Source organism: Mesoplodon mirus (genome assembly GCF_964341445.2).
Source record: "Mesoplodon mirus genome assembly, chromosome: 18".
In the NCBI taxonomy this organism is placed as follows: Eukaryota; Metazoa; Chordata; class Mammalia; order Artiodactyla; family Ziphiidae; genus Mesoplodon; species Mesoplodon mirus.
This window is the reverse complement of record NC_138994.1, coordinates 44670951-44685589: the sequence shown is the minus strand read 5'-3', so window position 1 is coordinate 44685589 and position 14639 is coordinate 44670951. Positions and strand designations below refer to the sequence as shown.

The following is a 14639-nucleotide window of genomic DNA, read 5'->3' as shown; positions in this document are numbered from 1 at the left end:
TATAACTGAATCACTTTGCTGTACAGCAGAAATTAATACAACATTGTAAATCAACTATACTTCAATAAAATAAATTTTTTTTAAAAAGTAAGTGAGGGCTTCCCTGGTGGCGCAGTGGTTGAGAGTCCGCCTGCCGATGCAGGGGACACGGGTTCGTGCCCCGGTCCGGGAGGATCCCACAGGCCACGGAGCGGCTGGGCCCGTGAGCCATGGCCACTGAGCCTGTGCGTCTGGAGCCTGTGCTCTGAAATGGAAGAGGCCACAACAGTGAGAGGCCCGCATACTGCAAAATTAAAAAAATAAAAAAAATTTAAAAATTAAAAAAAATTAAAAAGTAAGCGAGATAAAGGAGAGCAGAAGGAATGGACAGCCCCTTCCAAGTCATCATGGCAAAAACACAGGTGACTCACGTGATGAGGATGGACTCATTGTCTCGATCTAGAAATGCAGAAGGAAGCAGGACAGAGTAAATAAACAACATATAGGCAGGATATACAAATCAGGCAACATTGGGGGTAGATAGAGCCCATGAGTTCTAGTTCTGGCTTTGCCATTAACTAGTGGTGTGATGATCTGGTCATGTCTAGTCTTCTCTGAGACAATTTGTGCAGATTTCCCAAATGCTGGATGTGTAACATGGGCAGCATGGGAAGTGAACGGTGAGTCCCACAGTGTGAAAGTTATTCATGTTCACAGATCTTTACCTCCTCTCTAGCACTTTCTTATCTCCCTTTTCAACAAAGAAAGCAAGTCTCAGACTTAGAACTTGTAAGAAGCCACAGCTTCTAATTAGAATTTATGGACACTGGTTTGTTGTCATTGCATTTTTCTTTCACCTTTACTTTCTACTTGTGGATAGTGACCGTGGTTTTCCATTTACAAGAGTGTTATAGGTTGAATTGTGTTCCCCCCAACAAATTAATATGTTGCGGCCCTAACCCCCAGTACCTCAAAATGTGACCTTATTTGGAAATAGGGTCATTGCAGATGTAATTAGTTAAGATGAGGTCATACTGGAGTAGGTGGGCCCCTAATCCAATATGACTGGTGTCCTTATAAAAAGAGAAATTTGGAGACAGATGAGAACACAATGTGAAGATGAAAGTGAAGATCAAGGTGATGATTCTATAAGCCAAGGGATGCCAAAGCTGGCCAGCAAACCATTGGAAGCTGGGAGCGTGGCCTGGAACACATTCTCCCTCTTGGCCCTCAGAAGGAACCAACCCTGCTGACACCTTGATCTCAGACTTCCAGGCTCCAGAGCTGTGACACAATGCATTTCTGTTGCTTAGGCCACCCAGTGTGTAGTACTTGGTTATGGCAGTCCTAAGAAACTAATACTAATAGTGATATTATTCTTCCTTTTCTTAAAAAATAGTTTTCCTCCAGATCAAAGGGCAGATTTGTTTGGTTCCTATTTTATTTTTATTTTTGGCCACACCGCGTGGCATGTGGGATCTTAGTTCCCTGACCAGGTATCGAATCTGTGTCCCCTGCAGTGGAAGCACAGAGTCTTAACCATTGGACCGCCAGGGAATTCCCTATTCTTCCTTTTTGAAATGGACGGAACTTCAGTCACTATAAGGAAAGATTTTGAATATGCAGAAATGGCCAGGATTGCAACTGTGAAATTGGAACGGCTGAAGTTTGGGCAACATTGTCCTGGATGACTTTTAAGCATCTTCAGATCTCAGATGCTGGCTTCTACTTCTTCTCTCTGCACCAAGTCAAATCAGGTGAAAGTTGAACAGACTGAAGTAATGTTAGGCATGACAGGGCGACAGTGTTACCACATCTCTGCTATTTCATCTGCTATCCTGGAAATTTAAGGAGGAGAAAGAGGGAGCCTGAGAAAACAGGTGAAGGGAAGTTGCTGTGCCCGTTTCTCCAACTTTGCATTCCTAAGTGGCTACTAATATAGTCTCTCTTCCAAGTGTGTTCATGTTGGGGGTTTCTTTGGAGGTGGGGGCAGCGCATGTCCTTGTGCTCCACATCCACCCCCAGAGAAGCATGTACTCAGTGTGGCTTCAGTCCCAAGCTCTGGCTTAAGAACCGTGACTGGTAATGGAAGATACTACGCCCCTGGCTTTCCATCCTGACGTCCTCTGAATCTCCTGAGGTCACTTTGGTCATTGCACCATTTGGATGACCAAAGCCTGTGAAGGGCTCGAGTAATTAACTAAGAACCCGTACAGTTAAAGGACTTGAATACTTCACTAAAACTATTTTTTAAAATATGGATTAAAGAAATTACTCACCAGTCAGCATGAACTGATAGGCGTTGTCAGAGATGGAGAAGAGGTGGGGCGGGGCCTCCTGGCGCTTTTTGCCTCTGTAGGCAGCCACCACCTTGGGGTTGTATGCTAGCAGCCACTTGTAGGGGTTGACGGTGACACGGAAGAGGGCCGAGTAGGTCTGAGAAAATCAGAAAATTCAACCTATGGATCTTGATTTTACTCAGAGAAGGAAATGGAATAAAGAGATGTTGAAGGGCGCTCACGTAGATCATCCAGGCTGCGTAACGCTCTTTGAGGTGGTACAGCACTGCCGGCTCGTGCAGGTGGGGTGTCATGGCCATGTCCTCGATCTTGTCATTTGGGAGGGTTCATGAGGAACACCTGGTCACTGTTCAGAGTGAGTGTCTGGATATTGAGAGGAAAATCCCATGATGATGAGTGGGAGAGCCGATGTGGTGAGTTACCAGTGTGGTGAAAATGGTGAGATACTGTGGTGAGATTACCCCATTACTGTGGTTAACTTTATGGATCATTTCTGTGCCCAGAGATGATCCAAAAATAACTGTTCTTGATAAATCTAAGTCTGGTCAAAGTGTATAACCAATTCTGGTCTGATGCCCCCAAGTCGGCGTGCCATTCTGTGTGCCAGAAGTGGGTTACAGGTGTGCAAAGTTATAGAGCCCTTCAGCCTCAGGGTGGCCAGGTGGAACTCAGGATGGCCAAGGCCACAGCAGCTTGCCTCTGTTTACCCCATTTGCTGTGAGTGCTGCAATGAGATCAAGCTTGGAATATTGGAAAAAACTCTTCCAGTGTATTTTGTGCATCTCCACCTCAGTACCTCTGCTCATGTGGGTCCCTTTGTCTGGAACATATCTACATTGAAATTACATCTAGCAACCTCCAAAGCTCTTCTTAAGTGCCACCTCTTCCATGATCTGTTTCTTCTCTCCCCAGTCTTTTCAAGGCTTCCAGAATCCCTTGCACCACTGCTCTAATAGTTAAAACATTTGGACTTGAAGCATGGCCCGTGGCTGAACAGTATTTTGAGACTATTACCTAATTTTCCCCTCTCTGCTTTCCCTTCCCTTTAAGCATACAACTGGCATTCCATTACTCAGGAAAGGTAGAAAATAGGGCATAAAAGCGAGAGAGCCTGTAAGCCTTTCTAGCGTTTGTTTTCCAAAAGCCCGAGTCCTTAGAAGAGCTTTGAGGGTTTTACCGAAAAGGTAAAAGGGAGGAGATTTGTTGATATAGACCAAGTCTCTTGAGGAAAGGAAGCCCTTCTGCCCCACTGCCCTAAACTAGAGAGAGAGAGAGACATCCAAAATAGCATAAGGGAGACGGAAAAATCTGTGTGTCCTGAAGATTCAGAAACTGGGGCTTGTTTCTTAGCACATCCTTCAGGGGGGCAGTGACACCCCATGTGGTATTACTGAAAATGTGGCATGGCTCTGGGGAGGGGACCCCAATAGTAACTCCAGAAAATTTATTTCGGGCCCTGTGAAAAGAGGCTGACACCAGAGGTTAAGTTTAATAATAACAATCATCATCATCATCATCATCCTCCTCATCATCATCACCATCACCTGTCTCGTATGCTTGAATTTGTGAACTGCGATTCATACCTACCATGTACTCTTTTTAAAAAAAATTATTTTATTTATTTCTTTTTGGCTGCATTGGGTCTTCCTTGCTGCACACGGGCTTTTCTCTAGTTGTGGCGGCGGGAGCTACTCTTCATTGCGGTGCGCGGTCTTCTCATTGTCATGGCTTCTCTTGTTGCAGAGCACAGGCTCTAGAACGCAGGCTCGGTAGTTGTGGCGCACGGGCTTAGTTGCTCCGTGGCATGTGGGATCTTCTGGGACCAGGGATTGACCCCATGTCCCCTGCATCGGCAGGCAGATTCTTAACCTCTGTGCCACCAGGGAAGTCCCCATACCCACCATGTACTCTTGATTCCTACACTAGATGATAAACTTTGGGGAAGCAGGACTGAGATCTGCTCATATCTGCAAAGTGGTAGACACAGTGACCTAGACGTGATGGGTGTCCAGTAAGTATTGAATTGAATGGTGCTGTGTAATTCTCTGCATTAAATTAGGCACTGCCTCTGGAGCTCCCTCTGTAAGTCACTCTGCAGTCTAGAGAGTTCTATCTGGTATATTCGCCCATCCAGCAGCAATCTGTATCAATCTCTCCCTTAAACAGTCCAAACTCTTCCACCACCACCTTCCCCTTTCTCCAAAGCAAACATCATAAAAACTCTCAAAGCCCAAGTCCTCGAAGGAAAGAGCCAGAGCAAAGGTATGTGCCATGGCAGTTTTTACCTGTGACTTCACTCGGAGTAGATCCATCTGAGTCTTGTTCTATCTTCAGATTCCTATGAACCAGCGTGCAATTTCTACTATTCTACTCCAAAGGAAAAGGAGGATGTCCATGTTAGCAAGGATATCTGAGATCAACACTTACCTGGTCGTTGGGGTCTTGACTGTGACTTTGTCATTTTCCTTGCTCTGGATCATACCTTTCACATAAAATTCCTTATCATCCACTGCAAAGCAAGCTTTCTTAGAATCAAATGGGCGATTATGAGCCTCGATTCTCTCCTTCTCTGATTTCCGCAGGTAGGGAGCTGCTTCTCCAAAAATGGCCATCTCCACATCAGAGCTCATGACTGCAGGGGCTGGGAAGACCAGGGCCGCTGAGTCTGGAGCTTTGGGGAGCTCCATCCTGTTATTTCCATTCAGACAGGGGGCCAGATTCAAAAGTTCCTGGGATTAACCTACGTTCTGAGGAATCCAGGACCTGGTATAGGGGCCTAGAGTGGGCAAGTGGGGGTGAGCTAACGGGGATATTTTACTCCAAGAAAAAAGTTTGAGGGGACGTCTCTTAGTCCAGCTCCAGGTGTGGAAGTCTAAACCAATTAGAGGAAGCCAAGCTGAGCCTAATAAAGGAGGCCTCAGAAAACACTTCCTTAATTACACATCACATTTGAGCCCCATGATCTTGGTGTCATTCCCAAATCTTAAGGGTGTCTGAAAAGAATTATTGGAATGTTGATAATTCCTAGTAGAAAGTTCAGATAGCCCAGTGAAAAGTAATGACTTGAACAGAAAGTACTGCTACACTTGTTTAGCCAATTACGGGCAACAAGGTGATAGGAGACATTATGGCCTAGTGCAATGGTTCCAAATTTTAATATGCACCAGAGTTACCTGGAGAGCTTGTTAAAACACAGATTTCTGGGCTTCACCCCCAGAGCTTCTGATTCAGTAGGTATGGGAGGGGGCCTGAGAATATGCATTCTAGCAAGTTCCTAGGCAGTGCTGATGCTGCTGGTCCAGGGACCACACTCAGAACTGCTGGTGTAGGGCCTTCTGACTCCAAGTGTGGTCCTTGGACATGCTGCATCAGCATCACGAGGAGTTGTTAGTTATTCAGAATCTCAGAACCACCCAGCATTACAAAACCAGAATCTGCACTTTAACAAGATCTCCAGGTGATTTCCAGGCATTGTAGAGTCGAGAAGTACTGGGCTGAAGGCAGGGGTCTCCAAACTTTAGTTATGTGTAGCAGTGTCGGGGTGTGACAAACAGTGTTTAATTAAATACCTGCTTTATTTTTATTTTTATTTTATTTTATTTTTTTACATCTTTATTGGAGTATAATTGCTTAACAATGGTGTGTTAGTTTCTGCTTTATAACAAAGTGAATCAGTTATACATATACATATGTTCCCATATCTCCTCCCTCTTGAGTCTCCCTCCCTGTTTTAGAACTCAGTGCTAAGCGTGTGTGTGTGTGTGTGTGTGTGTGCATGTGCGTGTATGGTGTGTTTATGTATCTTTCTGCCTCTCTCTGTCCACCCTCCCGTCACTTCTTTCCAAACCATCCCCTTTCACAGACCTTCTCTTTATGTGTTTTCCTTGCTTAGAAGCTAGAAAATTTGGCTTAAAGTCCCGGCACTGAACTTGGTCAAACCACTTAACTTCTTTGGGCCACTAATTTCACTTAAAATGAAGAAGCAAGCCGAGCTCATTTCTAAGGCCCCTGCAGGTTGTGTGACTTTTCTGGTTCCTTTTCCTCGTCTGCATTTGCTTTTCCTGTTCCCTCGGGACCTCTTCCCGCATCCTTCCTGACCCTCTACTTCTTTTCCCCACAACTCTCCCCCTTCTCCCTTTCTTTCTCTGCTTTTTCTTTTCCATACATTCTTCTGTAAGTGACCATAAAATGGAGTTCAATTACACACATGTATCCCCATTATCTCTCTTAAGAAATAGTTCATATGTTTCGGGCTTCGCTGGTGGCGCAGTGGTTGAGAATCTGCCTGCTAATGCAGGGAACACGGGTTCGAGCCCTGGTCTGGGAGGATCCCACATGCCGCGGAGCAACTAGGCCCGTGGGCCACAACTACTGAACCTGCGTGTCTGGAGCCTGTGCTCTGCAATAAGAGAAGCCGCGATAGTGAGAGGCCCGCACACCGCGATGAAGAGTGGCCCCCGCTTGCCACAACTAGAGAAAGCCCTCGCACAGAAACGAAGACCCAACACAGCAAAAATAAATAAATTAATTAATAAACTCTTACCCCCATCATCTAAATAAATAAATAAATAAGCTGAATGTTTAAGTCAATACTTGAACCTAGCTCTCTAAAAAAAAAAGAAAGGGGATTCCCTGGTGGCGCAGTGGTTGAGAGTCCGCCTGCCAATGCAGGGGACAAGGGTTCGTGCCCCGGTCCGGGAAGATCCCACATGCCGCGGAGCGGCTGGGCCCGTGAGCCACAACTACTGAGCCTGTGCGTCTGGAGCCTTGCTCTGCAACAAGAGAGGCTGCGATAGTGAGAGGCCCGCACACCGCGATGAAGAGTGGCCCCCGCTCGCCACAACTAGAGAAAGCCCTCACGCAGAAACGAAGACCCAACACAGGCAAAAATAAATAAATTAATTAATTAAAAAAAAAAAAAGAAAGAAAAGAAAGAAGAAAGCTTAAAAAAAAAGAAATAGTTCATATGTTTTGAATAAGGCCTTTTATGTTTCCTATTAAAAGGGGGAAAATTGAACATTTTATAGTTGTCTCTTGGAACTTCCCCCGCCCCCAATCTTACACTTGATGAAATTACTCTTCATTGGTAACTGACTGTTGTTTCAATATCCCTCCTTGAGATTCTGGGGGGATCTAGTCCTACAGAAAGGGGAGCAACTGCTTCCCTCTGGATCTTATTCAGGATAAGTTGCATTTCGATTTTACTTTGGCCAGCGGCTCTGCTGAACCATCTGTGTGCTCGTGGTTAAGTTTTCATAGTTAAGAGATTGGAACTCAATATAGCATCACAAAGAGGACCTCTGGCTTGCAGGCTTCATGCGGTTTAAATTTCCTCAGTTACTGCCTGGTGGAGAGGAAGAATTCATCCATATTGTTTCCTCATCTGTGAAGATAGTCCCTACTTTTGTGGCTTAAGTGAGTTTTACGACAGCAGCCATTCTCAAACTTTGTTTTCTCAGAACCCCTTCACACTCTTAAAAATCATTGAGAACCTAGTGAGTTTGGTTTATCCAGGTCATATCTACCAATACTTATGATATTAGAAGTCAAAATTGAGAAAATCTAATTCATTTAAAATTCCTATCAAATTCATTGCATGTTAACATTAATGACATATTTTTATGAAAATGACTATATTTTCCAAAACAAAAAAATTAGTGGCAAGACTACCATTGTCTTTCATTTTTGCAACTCACTTTAATGTCTGCTGAGTAGAAGATGGATAGATTTTCATGCCTGCTTCTGTATTCAGTCTGTTGCTGTATGGTTGTTTGTTTGCTTGTTTGTTTTTTTTTTTGGTTAAAGTAGATATAGAAAATCTTTCACAGATATATAATTTGGAAGAGCAAAGTGTATTTTAATTGCCCTTTCAAATAATTGCAGATATTCTTTTTAGATACTATTCCAAAACTTGACACGTGGTAGTTTCTGTGGTAGTTCCTTAAAGACTAGTTACAATGTGGAATCTGAAACCATATCAACAAACATTATGACCTGTTGGTCTGTGTTGAACTTTGAATGAAACTTTTACCCATGTGTAAACATCATACATTGATCATTTGGAAAATATTGTTCACTGAATTATACAGAACTTCCAAATATTGGCACGTTTCATTATACAGTATAAAAAAATCACAATCATTAATATCAGTACTGATCTCATTAGAAAATTCAAATATTAGGAAGTTGTCAAGCTAATGATAGTAGATACAAGTCTTCCAAAATTTTAATTTTTGCTTGAAAACTCAACTATATCATTAGTAAAAATACTGTCAGTAGTTTTCCTTGAAAGGGTAAACACACTTCACTGCTTTTGAGAAACTGCCAGATATCCAAGTCTGAGAAACAATAGTTTGTCCGCTAGTCATTCTTTCCAGTAAAAATGGTGCTTCATGAATCAAGTGGCTGGTTCATCTTGCAACTTAGACAACTGCACATGTGTTTTTCCTTGAGACAAATGTCAAAGTCCAGTGTGCAAAAGGAGTGCTTTTCATGGACTTCCTGTTTGATCATGTAGAATGTTATAAAGATGTGGATAAAATTGAGATGTAATAAAATTAATACTTTCCACTGCTGCAAATTTTAGGTCATTTTTCAATGAAGCTGGCTTTTAAAAATTTTTATTTATTTATTTATATTTATTTTTGGCTGCATTGGGTCTTCGTTGCTGTGTGTGGGCTTTCTCTAGTTGCAGCGAGCGCTACTCTTCGTTGTGGTGCGCGGGCTTCTAATTGCGGTGGCTTCTCTTGTCGCGGAGCATGGACTCTAGGCGTGCGGGCTTCAATAGTTGTGGCACGCGGGCTCAGTGGTTGTGGCTCACGGGCTTAGTTGCTCTGCGGCATGTGGGATCTTCCCGAACCAGGACTTGAACCCGTGTCCCCTGCATTGGCAGGTGGATTCTTAGCCACCGTGCCACCAGGGAAGTCCCGAAGCTGGCTTTTTAAATTAAAAAAAATTTTTTTTCACTCTCAGTGTATGGCTGTGAAGCAACTATGACCACTAGTACAGCTTGGTGCCATGTCTTGATTTGTAATAAAGCGTCAGAACTTCTATCCATCCTTGCTTTTGCATCGTTAAGTCAACACAGTGAAGAAAGCACATGGCATCTGGGTATTATTATGAAAATTGTTTTGACCTCATGTACCTCTTGAAAAGTTCTTAAGAATCTCCAAGGATCCATGGGCCACAGTTTGAGAATGGTTGCACTATAGTGTGAGGGAATCTCGTCAGGCTGCAAGTTTATGATCTGATGTCATTTAGCTTGACTTAGTGTTCAGCCTGCTACCCAAAGTGTTGAAAGCTGATCCACATCAAAATCATCTGCAACAGAATCTCTGTGGTTGGGACTGAGGAAACGGAATTGTTCTCAAGGGCCTCAAACAGAGTTTGGGAGCATTATTTTGCTTTTATAAAGCCACTCTTTCCAAAACCATGGCATGGTCCCAATGGTCAAATACAAAATGATTTTAGGCAACTGTTTCTTAATTTTAATAGTTATATTAAAGTCTATTACCTTATTTTAGCAAAATGTAAGATGCCATCGATTGTAAGATAAACTATTTTGTGTCCCACTAATAAAGGAGAACACCCTGCTAATTACAGTACTCCTTCCATTGATTCTAAGATGCATCCCAAGTTTAGAGATAACATTTTGTGAAAAATGTGAAGAAAGTTAGAATAAAATAGAAGAATGTGTGCTAACCACTTAGAGACAGTGAAATATCTGTTTATCGTAGTGATATAAAGCAGTGTTTCTCAAACTTTGGTGGGCATAGGAATCCAACTGGGAATCTTGTTGAAATAGATATTCTGATTCAGATCTGGAGTAGAATTTGAGATTTTGAATATCTAAATGTCTCAGCTGATGCTGAGATAGACGGTCCAGACTTTCATAGCAAGCATATAGGGTAACTTTGAAAAACACATCTAAGAAGAAAAAGGAATCAAGGTAAATCAAAATATTAAGCGAATTAGCAGTACTGGTCTTAAATGGGTCTTGCAAAGTTTGTGATAGTAGTGTAAGAATGAAGTCTGAAGTTGGTGAAAGACTACAATGACTCATGGTCAAACTATACCTTTAGGTCTCTTAGAAAAACAAGACTTTCCATCTGGGATTCAAGTCACTGCGTGTGTTGAGGTGGAGATTTTTCTCCTTCCACCCACAGCTCTAACCATGACTCAGAATCCAGTATCTCCTAGTTTTACTGCCTAGATGATGCATGAGTTGTCTCAGTGATATTCTTGCAAAAGTGTTGTCCAGCCTACTCAAATGCCTTCAAGATGACTTTTTTCCGTTTTGGAAATTTTGGAAAATCATTTGGGGTAGTCTCTGCAGGCCAAAGATACTTCTTGCTTTAAACTGAAATCTGGCTCTCTGTGACTTCAGGATGTTTAATCCTCCTTTCGGCTCTTGGTAACAACAGGAAGAGTTCAAACCTTCTCCCCACAAGACAACTCTTCACCCATTTGATGGCTGCTCTGGGTTCTCCTTAGCTGTTTTTTTTTTTTTTTAATGTGGACCATTTTTAAAGTCTTTATTGAATTTGTTACAGTATTGCTTCTGTTTCATGTTTTGGATTTTTGGCTGCAAGGCATGTAGGATCTTAGCTCCCCGACCAGGGATTGAGCCTGGAAGGCAAAGTCTTAACCACTGGACCTCCAGGGAAGTCCCTCCTTAGCTTTTTCTTTTCCAGGCTAAGTAGCCCCAGTGCTGTCTTCATCTGTTTCTTCTGTGATATGCTTCTGCATCTCCTTTACCATCACAGTGAGCTCACTCCTGTTAATCTCTTAAGGGTGACATCCAGACCACATGTTGTCCTCCATCAGCATGTACCCTCACCTCTCCTGACCTAGGTGTCATGCCCGAGGTGGTGACTGCCCTCTGGCAGCCTCATCACACCGATGACTCACCACTCACTGTCAAGCAAAGCCCCTCAATGCACGCTGCGTGCATACGGTTGCTAAGTCAGATCTTGTCCCCATATTTATACAACTGTACTCTGGGACCCAGGGCTAAAACCATTTATTCTTGGCTGATAAAACTTTCCCTTGTTAGGTCTCATCCAACTCTCTTGACAAGACTCATGGTGTCCCTGGAAACTCTACCCCCAGAAAGTCCCCTAATTATCTTCTTCTTGGTTTTGAGAGCTTGACCTCCTTCCAACCCTACACAGCTGTGTCCCTCCAGCCATCCCCTCTGTTCCTGTCTTTAGGGGTCTTCCAATGGGGATGGCCATCCCAGTCTACCTAACCTCCAGCACCACCTTCTGAGCGCTCCCGAACCCCTCTTTCTGCTGTCAGTGCACTATGTCACTGCTCTCAACTTTCATCCCTCTCCTAGGAATTTCTCAGCTACTGCATCTTGTCAGCAATGGTGTGGTCATGACTTAATTATACTTTGGTTTCCTTGGTCCTAATTCATCTAGAGTTACTTCCAATAAACACAAATTTTGAGGTGGGAGAGTAATTTTTTTTTATTACTACAGTGGACATAGGTTTGAATCCATTTCCCCTTTTTCTCTCAGCATTATTTGTGAATAAAGACACAGCTGAGTGGATTCAGGGTTGTGGACTCTGCTCAAAAAACAGCAAAGTTAGACTTGTGTGAAGACTGAATCTTGAGACTACGAACATCATGTTTGGGGCCAACCGAAGTATATTGACCTGGAGCTTGTGTGTCACAGTTCTGCAGTGTGTTTTTTTCCTGTTAGTGTGATGAGCAAATTTGGGAAGCCCTTCTTCCTTAGCTGCATATTTTGTAATCTGTCTTTAGAAATACTTAAGTAATGGATTTTAATTTCATCAATTTCAGATTCCTATGAGGGTGGCAAGAATGAGAATGTGTAAAACACTGTTTGCTAATTTCAGTGATTGTATTCCCAGTCAAGATGAAAGTGACTCTTACCTTCTTGGTTTCCAAAGCAATGGTTAGTGTCCTTCAGGAATGAAGTGGCTTCTGAGAGAGTGATTCCAGAAATCAAAACCAAACCAAACAAAGAACAAATGAACTACGAAGAGTTTAAGTAAATCTAGAAATTGTACTTTTCTAAGTTTAGCTACATTTAAATAGTACACAGTGGATGGTGTGGGCTGGAAATAAATTTTCCATTTTTCCCTTCAGTTAAATCATCGTTCTTTAAATAATTGGGTAATTACAGCATTGATTAACAATTTTTTTGAGTATCTTCTGTGTGCCATGTCAAGTACCATGTCAGCTCAAGGGGGTATAAAAAGGGATAAAGACAGTCTCTACCCTAAAGGAATGCAAAATTTAGGAACAGTTAAGAGAAATGCTCAAATAAATCTTTGAACAAGGAAGAATAATACAAATTCTGTAAGCATCTAAATGAAGTGTTATGGGGACTTAGAGAGATGATGCTTCCGGCCAAGGGTAGGGGGCTGTGAGGGGTCAAAAAACAAAGGAAGGAGGGAGGGGAATGATCCGGATTGTAACTTGGATGCTTTTAGGCCAGAAGTTGAATTCTTTGGCAATGAGAGAAAAGTTGTGAATTATGGGCAAGACTTCTTTAAGAGGTCTAGGAAGGACACTCTCTTAAATATCCTATATTCTCTTGGAGAAGATGAAGGCAGGGTAGCTGATAACTTATTTGGGACTAAGGAATCTCAGTCCAGAAGTTTGTAACCTACATGAAGATCTCAGGATACCATAAAAGTCTGAATAATTTTCAATATCAAATTTAACTTAAACTTCCCATTTACCACACAGTACTTTTATGGAACCTGGGGAACATGTCGTGAAATACCTTTTAGGCAGGAAGAGACATTTCAACACTTGCTTTCCTACTTTGGTTGCCTACTCTTGGTCTCTTCCTCTTATGAGTCTCTAATAATCTCCAGCTATATCCTAAAGTTCTCACAACTTTCTCAGGAAAAGATTAAATGATTAAGTATCATATTCTGAATCCTTGGTTCAAACGAAATCACACTTAGAGGCAGAACCTCAGTTTTCTAATGCCAGCTCTGTAAAGTAGCTGTTGTAATTTCTTTGAGCTTTGGTTTCCTTCTGTAAAATGAGGCAGATGGACCAGAAAATCCCCAAGATTTCTCTTAGCCCTGTGAATGTATGACAGAAGGTATTCTGGTGAAGATGGTGGCCAGAAATCAAAGCATCGCAAGTCTCCTAAAGCTATAGAGTCCCTCTGGGGGATGCTCCTGCAGTGTCAGACATGACCCAGCCCCAAGTCCACAAGGCATGCCATGCATGAGCAGTCTGGAAACCGGTCATTAATAAGCAAACTAGTATGCATTCTGAGATGGATAAAATGCATGAGAGAATTTCTTCCCGCAATCATCTCCCAGAGATCCTGACATAAGAAAAAAATTTACATAACCACAAAAATTTCAAATAATACTTCAAGGCAATCACAGAAGAGATATCACAAATTAGCATGTTTATTAGCTAACTGCAGTTATAATACTGACCTAAACAATTAGAGGGGTAAGTACGCATTATATTCAGCTTTATATCCTGCAGGTTAGTTTTTTTTTTTTTTTGGTGTCATAATTGCTTATATTCTTGTCTTTTTACTCTTTGTAGAAGCTTCTTGAAAGGCCTTGCCATCTTGTCTCCCATATTGCCCTTAACACAGTTCCTTACGCTTAGTAGGCCCTCAGCAAAGCCTGCTGTGTTGCCTTCTCTCCTCTCCAGGTAACCTGATCAGGTATAATCACAGCTACATGGAGTAAAAAAGCAGGCACTTGTGAGCACTTACCTTGCGATGCTGCGGTCGAAGCAGTTTTGAAAGTGTGGCCCCCCCAGCTCCCTTTACACTCCCAAATGTGCAAGCCCAGCACTCTAACTTGGCTGTATTTGGGGGATCACCATTTACTCCTTAGATGTAAATGCGTCGTAGCCCTGACCTCTCACTCTTGTTAAGTTACTTGGATAAATGACCAGCGGAGGCTGTAAAATGCCAAGTCAGCTGCGTAGGGATTTTGACGTTGGAAACAGATCTTTGAGACTTAGAGAGTCCTAGAGGCCGAGCAGAACTGGGGCAGATTGTGCTAAGAAGGTCAGTGAAGGGCAGAGCCACAGGGTGGATTGTCCAGCGATGGGTGATCAATAGCATGGATACTAACTACATCTCCTTTACCCAGCATCGTAAACGTGAGGTGGTGTGCGCCTCTGCTCAGAAATCTCCGGAAAACATAAGATTGGCCATTTAACACATCCATTCTTTTTTTTTTAAACGTTATTTTTTAATTGAAGTATATTTGATTTACAATGTTGTGTTAGTTTCAGGTGTACAGCTAATTCATACACACACACACACACACACACACACACGTATATATCTATATATTCTTTTTCAGATTCGTTTCCCTTATAGGTTATTACAA

At 42.5% G+C, this 14639-nt stretch overlaps 1 pseudogene across 1 annotated transcript in view; it reads right to left on the bottom strand.

Moving 5' to 3' along the window:
• LOC309793432 (myosin-13-like) overlaps positions 1–4909 on the bottom strand; it is a 37190-nt pseudogene extending 32281 nt beyond the window's left edge. Inside the window, exons 1-4 of the transcript in view lie at positions 4707–4909; positions 2501–2642; positions 2259–2415; positions 411–438 (exon numbers count right to left, since the gene is read on the bottom strand). The product of the transcript in view is annotated as a myosin-13-like (transcript). The remainder of the gene's footprint in view (positions 1–410; positions 439–2258; positions 2416–2500; positions 2643–4706) is intronic.
• Positions 4910–14639: the final 9730 nt, after the last annotated feature.